This window comes from Hetaerina americana, unplaced genomic scaffold (genome assembly GCF_022747635.1).
Source record: "Hetaerina americana unplaced genomic scaffold, ioHetAmer1.1.p SCAF_2, whole genome shotgun sequence".
Lineage (NCBI taxonomy): Eukaryota > Metazoa > Arthropoda > Insecta > Odonata > Calopterygidae > Hetaerina > Hetaerina americana.
The window spans coordinates 111,733,325-111,741,067 of NW_027286763.1; positions in this window are offsets into that span (position 1 = coordinate 111,733,325).

The window sequence follows — 7,743 nt, forward strand, 5'->3', positions numbered from 1 at the left end:
TTAAGGTAAGTTTTTGGATGGACACAGCTACTAAATAAATATTTTGTGATTCCTAACAAAATCCGGTATCCTACTCTTCATCAGGTCCCTCTTCATTTCTGAGTACTTTCTTCCTCCCTTCATCCCGGCCAACATCCCTATCCTGTTCTTTCCCTTTCCTCGTTTGCCAAACATTCTCCCCTCTATTACAGTCTTCAGCATCCCACTGCCGGTCAATAACCTCTTCATCCATTTCTCCTGCCTCCTTATGATATCTCCCAACAAACCCCTCTCTTCGCTCACCATGCTAGCACTTCCTCATTTGTTTTCCTTTCTGCCCATTTCACCATCTCCATCCTTTTCAACACCCTCATTTCAAAAGCCTTCAGTCTACGGCTATCATCCTCCTTCAATGACCACGTTTCCGCTCCGTACATAACTACACTTCATAACAAAGTTTTAACCATTCTTTCCTTAACATCCTTACTCTACATCTCAGTTATCAATTTCCTCCTCCTAGTGAAAGCCTCTTTCCCTACTTCAAATCTTCTCCGTTTGTCCATACTACGTGTTTCTAGGACTCCACAAATCAATGGCTATTCTTTTGATCAGCTGAAATTACTATTCCCACCCAATTAGCAAATTTTAGGAATGTTCAAAATTCGGAAGTGTATTTACTAATTCAGTAGAAGGCATTAAATATGAGTACATTCAATTTGATGTTGTAAACTATTCATCAATTACGAAGTTTTACAGTTTTCAGAGACTTCTATGTTGTGAAATTGAATGGGCGAGTCTCTAGCAACATCTGCAATCCAAAATGCAGCTCAGATGATTGTTTCCATCAATGTACCATCCGATTCTATGTCACGAAATTGGACTTTGTCTTTGTAGTATGTATGTCTCCATATTTATCTGATTGCATGTCCATTGCAAGCCCAAGCATTATTATTAGCCCTTAATTAAGTAACCCTTAATCTAAGAATTCAAGATTTAGGATTAATTCTCCAGATATTGTTTGCTTGGGTCTCCACTCCATCTTCAAATTAAGGAACCGGAATGGGCTTCTCTATTTTTCCTGGACGATATTAACTTAAGGAATCATCAAGCCAACAGAGAGCTCATTCAGAGATATTGTGAGGTATTTATACATAATTTAATAATGTATTTCGGCGTTACAATTCTACTTAAAATTCTTCATTTATATACAAGGTCCATCCAAAAAATACGCGAACTGGTGCAATCTGGCGGCCAAGACGCGGACTATAGTGGCCCCGCCCACTAGCGGCGCTACTTGCCTGAGACCCAATGAATTGTCCGTGCTTGGCGGATCGTCAAGCTGTGCGTATCACTGGGAAGATGTCGACACAATAAAGCAAGAAACGACGAGAAAAGTAAAAAGCCTAACTACCTTGAGGACTTCCATGGGTGCTTCAAACAGTGGAAAAGAAGAAGATGGAATAAGTGCATAGCCTACGAATGGAGAGTACTTTGAAGGGGTCGAAATCGATGTGGACTAAATTTGGAAAATTAAGTTTTTATGGCCTCAGTTCGCGTATTTATTGGTTGGACCTCATATATGCCATCTAACTAGAATTTGGTGTTTGAAATGACCTTTAGTTTTTCTTTCATAATTTTTAAAGGACATAATGTTTAAGGATTCCATGTACCCTTCGAAATACATCAAGCTTGACAAAGGTAAGCTATTTTCAGTTTCTATAGTCTAGATTACAATTACTGTGCTCCCCATATTGTGCGATCCTTTATTTGTCGCATGTTTGCCAAAACAAAAAAGATATTTTTGGAATTTGAGTTTAGAGTGTGGAGTTACGGAAATGTGGCGTGACTTCCTTGTTCAGCTGTGTTGCAAGTGCATGCGCTGTGAAAATGCGCCGTGATGGTTCAGTGGGAAGCGAATGTCGAAGGCCGCGTTTAACCGCCACTCATACCAAGAATTATTTGACGGAATACGATGCGTCAAATAGATGGACAGTGCGTAGCCATCGCTAGTATGACCGACCATCTTCTCCCGTCGCCCGCCAAAATAAACAATGCGTGTAATGTGTTGTATTCCCCTTCGATTGTTTGCTTGTAATTCATGTTATCTTATTCAGAAACATTACGCATATTTTGCACGCTGTCCATACATAAAACTTATTTTACATTATAGAAATAGGTGTTCAATAATCGCTGTTAAAACTTTGGATAGGACCCGGACCGTCCGACTGATAGTGTAGATTTTGTGTTGGAGTTGCGGTAGTGATTATTTTCCTTCCAACTCTATAAGCATATATCTATTGGCGCTCAACAGTTTTTTTCTCGGAGACACCATCTTTTTATAAATTCACCTTCATTTTTTTCGAGCGTCGTGATCCTTGGGCCATTTTCCCCGACGTCATCAACTCTCGGAAGATATTTCCTTGTGTAAATGAATACTGCTACTACCGTTAATTCAATTATGCAAGGTTAACTTCCGATGACTCTCAGTAATGCTTTTCGCCAATAACTTGCCCTAAAACAGTCCAATTTCAATAAAAAAAGCGTAAAACTCTAAAGAATGTCTTCTTAATTAAGCTGCGTATATGCCTTTTTTCATACTTTTTTGGAAAAATCTTTTGTTTCCGAATTTTGAAAGGAATATCAACGTATACATCTTTCAATACTGAAAATTCGTCACCCAATCATTTCTAATGATGAAGAAGAATGGTGTGAAACGCGTTAAAAAGCGGCGTTCCTCTTTTTTTGAACTTCTTTGTCGTCAAATGTAAGTATATAACGCATCTGAGAATTCGCCATGAATGCGAAGCGATGCATTTCAATTGATGAAACATAGATTAATTTCATATATTGATACGATGCCTCAAAATTCTTCAAAGTAAATCCCTTTAGTGTCGACGCACTTTTGCCTGAGCGGCTTTTTCACGACTCGAAGGCTCCCTGGTAGGCGGAAGGTCCTTTAAGGGTACGCGTGCAAGCATCTTTGGCGGCACATAAGGTCACATAGTGCTGTCCTTTGAGGGAGGATTCAACTTTTGGGAATAGGTCTGCTGGTGCCAAATCGGGACCGTGAGGGAGTTGGGGAATCGTCGCGATGTCGTTGTGGAAGGTGTTCGCAAGCAGACAATCGACTCTGCTCTTTTGTTCGTCCGTTCAAAGACCTTCGGGAGGACGAGTTTAGCGCAGATCTTTTGCATCGCCAAATTTTCAGTGATAATGGTGTGTTGCACTGTCCTGTTATCAATGCCAATGCGATTTGCGAATACACTTAACCGACACGGTCTGAATTCAGCACTTCACGCAAACATTTCAGGAAAAATTGTTATTGATACTTTTTTACACCAACCTTGTATGTATATCATGTAACATGTTAAAAAATAACGAAAAGCGTCTTCTTGAGTTGGGGTGGGAATCATTATAAGAAAGACGATTCAATGCAAGATTGAAATTATTAAATAAATTCAGATCCGCGGGATCGAGATGGTGCGGGGGCTAACGTACTGGCTTCCCACCCTGAGGGCGCGGGTTCAAATCCCGGCGGTGTTGAATATTTTTCAGAGGTATCTCGATCCCTACTTGAGGTGCTTTGTGGAGGGCACTTTGAGTAAGTACGCCGTCCGTCGGATGGGACGTTAAACTGCGGACCCCTTGGCGCCTTTCGTAAAGATTAGGCTAATGCCGACGCCGGGTTTCTCTCCACCCTTCATCCTTTCCTGTCCATCCCCTATGGCGCAAATGACCTTAGCTGTCGGTCGCCTCCCCTAAAAACTACTACTACTTCAGATCCGCATGTTTCAGCACAGAGGTCTCGCAAATTATTCGCACTCCTACATACACAGGTCACTTGGATCATGTATATAAAATTCGGGGAAGAGATGCCAGAACTAGCCGACTCAAGGACTCCTTCTTCCCACGGACAATACGGGATAGCAACTGCAGGGTTATAGATAGCAAAAATTCCACTCGCCACCCTCAGCGTCATTGGGAATAATTAGTTCTACTCAAATACATGCACTTTCATTAACCTCGTATTGTATGCAAGTGCTCTTTACAGTATTTCTTGCTCTGATTTGCCCGTCCTTCCGTAAGTTTCCCTTCCAACCTTTGTCCCTCTCCGCGGGGGGGGGGGGGGGGACCGTCCCGCTACCAGCAGCGTTGATTCTCATCCCCTACCTTGATCCTTCAGGGGAGGAGAGCGTTTAATGTTGCATGTTCATGTGGTTGTGGAATTTCGCCTCCTTACTTTTCATATTCTGGTTTGCGCGTTGTTGGATGGATTTCATGCCGCATCCTCGGGTGCAATTGTTTGTTGGTTTATGGTGTATGTGTTTGCATGAGTGTTGGATGAATGGATTTTTGCATGAATGTATACGCCACGATGGGTATAAATTTGCATATATGTGTTGGTTATGAATGTGGTAATGTTCCTTTTTACGGGTGGTGACCTAAAACCCCCCGCCACACGCCTTGGAGGGGTATTACGTAGTTGTAGATGTATCACAGTCACCAACATTCTATTCCGTCTCATAGAGTATACCCTGCGACCCCCCGTATGCCGTCTCCCAATTTCGCCCGTCCCTTTGGAGGGTGTGGGACAACTTTTGAATTTCTCCTCACCATCTGACAGAAAGTAGAGACTACCTTTCTCTCTCACGTCAAGCACCTTCTTAACTTCTCTTCTTCTTTGCCCATTTTCTTATTTCCATTCCTCCCCACTTCCACGTCTCAGACCCTATTATCCATCTATGTCTCTCCTCATGCTTCGACGGCCAAATTTCAGAAACCTAAAAACATCGCGCCCCGACTCGGAATCGTTCCCAGGACTCGGCCAAGGCGCACACAACATGCGAACACTCTTGGAGCCATCACGCACCAACCGGTGGCCCTCTCGACCCACTGCAGTACTCGCGTAACCGGTGGAAGCTACCCTGAATGGGCTAAAAAGGAGAATATATGGAGGTATTGATATTAAGGGCCCGAACGCCTATAACGACGAACGGGGTGCATTCCGAAAGTAATGCTTATATTTTCATAAGTAATTCATTGAACAGATTTGCACAAACACTCAAAAATCTTCAAAGTACTGTGCTTGTGCCTCTACGCATTTTTTCCAGCGACTCTGCAATGACGGGTACGCGCCCTGGAAGGCGTCTTCGGGGACCTCTCGCAAGGTCTTCGTGACGGCTGATTGGATCTCTTCGATGGACGATAAACGGATTCCTTCCAGAGTTGCCTTAATCCGAGGGAACAAAAAGAAGTCTGCTTGGGCGATGTCAGGACTATAAGGGGGTTTGAGGCAGTGTATGAACCTGGTGTTTGGCCAGCAACTCGGCGGACTCGTAGCGCGTTGTGGCAAGGCGCGTTGTCGTGGTGGAGTTGCCAGGTCGCTACCTGGCAACTCCAGATGAGATGTCTTTTCCTGTCCTGATGACCCTTTTTCGGAGTCTTTCCAGCACATCCACGTAGTAGGCAGCGTTAACTGTCTGTCTTTGAGTAACAAACTCCTTATGGACCACTCCTTTACAGTCGGAAAATACAATGAGCAGTGTTTTCACTTTTGATTTGCTCATTCTTGCATTTTTGGGCTTTTTCGACGCCAACCTCTTCCCGGCCCTCCTTAAAGGCATTTAACCACCTCGAAACTTGTTAATAGAACAGATCCGAGTCCCTTTAAGCCTCACGAATCATTTTGTAAGTCTCCTCAAGAGATTTAAATCAGTTAGGTACAGAACGTTATCGCGTAACGTTGCCCGATTGTCGATTCCATATCTTTTTCGTGACACGGTCGGCGGGCAGAGGTTTACAACAACAGACGTCCTACCAATCGCACAGCTTGGAGAGCACCGAGACCGCCGGTTTTGCGGCAAAGCTTGCGGCGCCCCCCCCCCTCTCACCTACTCCAAGTGGTCCGATCCCACTCCGACCAATAGGAGCGGCGCGAGAAATTTAATTGCAATACTTTCGGAATGCACCCTGTATTCACCGCCATAGCCTGCAATTAATATCAGTTTTATTTTTTTCACTTTCGAAAAGGCTCTCACACATCGCGGTAGTTTTGTTTATTTCCATTGTTAAGGATAGTCTAATAAAATTATTAAGAATAGTCTTTCGGTCAAAGTAGACGAACAGAGTGATTAACCACAACAGCAGTTATAGGCAAGCCTCTCCTAATGCGATATTACGTACCCTTAAACCGATCATTATAATAAAGCATTTCTTTCAACTCCACAAATCCCTTGATCATCTTCAACGCTCCAAATTTCTATTTCCTCGCCTTAAAGCGCCTCTTTCCATCACCATTTCGCTTTTCTTCTATGAATTCCAAGTCGCAACTGCTACAAGGTCCACAATGAAGGGTCGCGAGCGATCGACCAGGAGGGTCCGACGCGAATGTTTTCTTCCCTCTCCGTCGCTTTGCAATTTTTGAAAATTACCAAAATACTATATGTAAGCACATGGAATAGGGTGGACAGTGCGGGAATCGTCGTCGGGGTGACGAACTCCATGGCGACGCCTTTTCTCCGTCTTCGGCAGAGGTGTGGTATACATTACTTGACCCACCCGTAATGGACGATATTACTCCACAATGTTTGCATAAAAAGTATCGGTAACAATTTTCCCCTGAAGTATTTGTGTGAAGTGCTGAATTCAGGCCATGTCGATTAAGTGAGCGCATGATCGCAGATCGTATTGGCATTGATACATACCATTATCGCTGAAATTTTGGCGATGCGAATGATCTGTGGCACACTTGTCCTCCCAAAGATCTTGGACGCTTAAGGCTCCAAAATAACCGACTTCCTGACGAAAAACGTCATCGCGACGATTCCCCAATCCCATTACAGTCCCAACTTGGCACCAGTAGACTGTCCTATTCCCAACATTGAAATCGTCCCTCAAAGGACACCACCATGGGACCCGAAGTACCGCCAAAGAAGTCAGCCCGCGTGCCCGTAAGGACCTTCCGGAATCCTCTTACCAGGGAGCCTTCGAGTTGTCGAAGAGCCGCTAGGGAAAAAGTGTGTCGATGCTCTGGGGATGTACTTTGAAGAATTTCGAGGCATCGTAGCAATATCTGACATAAATCATTTTTTTCCGAAATTTTTCCGATAATCTTTACACAAACCATGTATTCTTTTTATGGTAGGCATTAACTGACACACTTCAAATTATCTCCGCGCCATAAATCGTTTTCGTTCCCTCGATATTTCTTGTGCATCGATGTTTAATATTCTAAAACGAATACTTATCGCTACGAATCCCCACGTTCATCTTATGAGTCGACATGTAGGGGTGTGGTGCGAGTGTCGGTCCTCCTCCTCCTGTTCCTTGACCCCTCCCTTCCAAATGCCCCGCCCATTCGGCGTCGTGACCCATCATGCATTTCGGTTGCCCACCCACGCAGCTCTCTCTCTCTCGAAATGGAATTGAGCGTGGTCCAGGGGGGAGGGTGGGCGGCTGGCCAAATCATATTTTCTGGGTCAAGCGGAAACGTCCGTCTCATAGTATTTCGCGCGCGTGCGCTCGTGAGTCCATTCGACACTCTCTCGGGTGGGGGCATCTACAGCGCCACCTTGGGGCACGAGCACCTGGAACAACCGCGTGCATCCGTCCCAGGTCGTCATCACATTAGATGTGATCGAGGTCAGGCGCGGACCTGAACACGTGTCTGATGTGATCCAGCATATACATAAAGCAACTTACGCTTCGGCGTAGCCTGGCGGTAGGTATGGGGGCTAGAGCCACCATATTGGTCCCTACACTCAG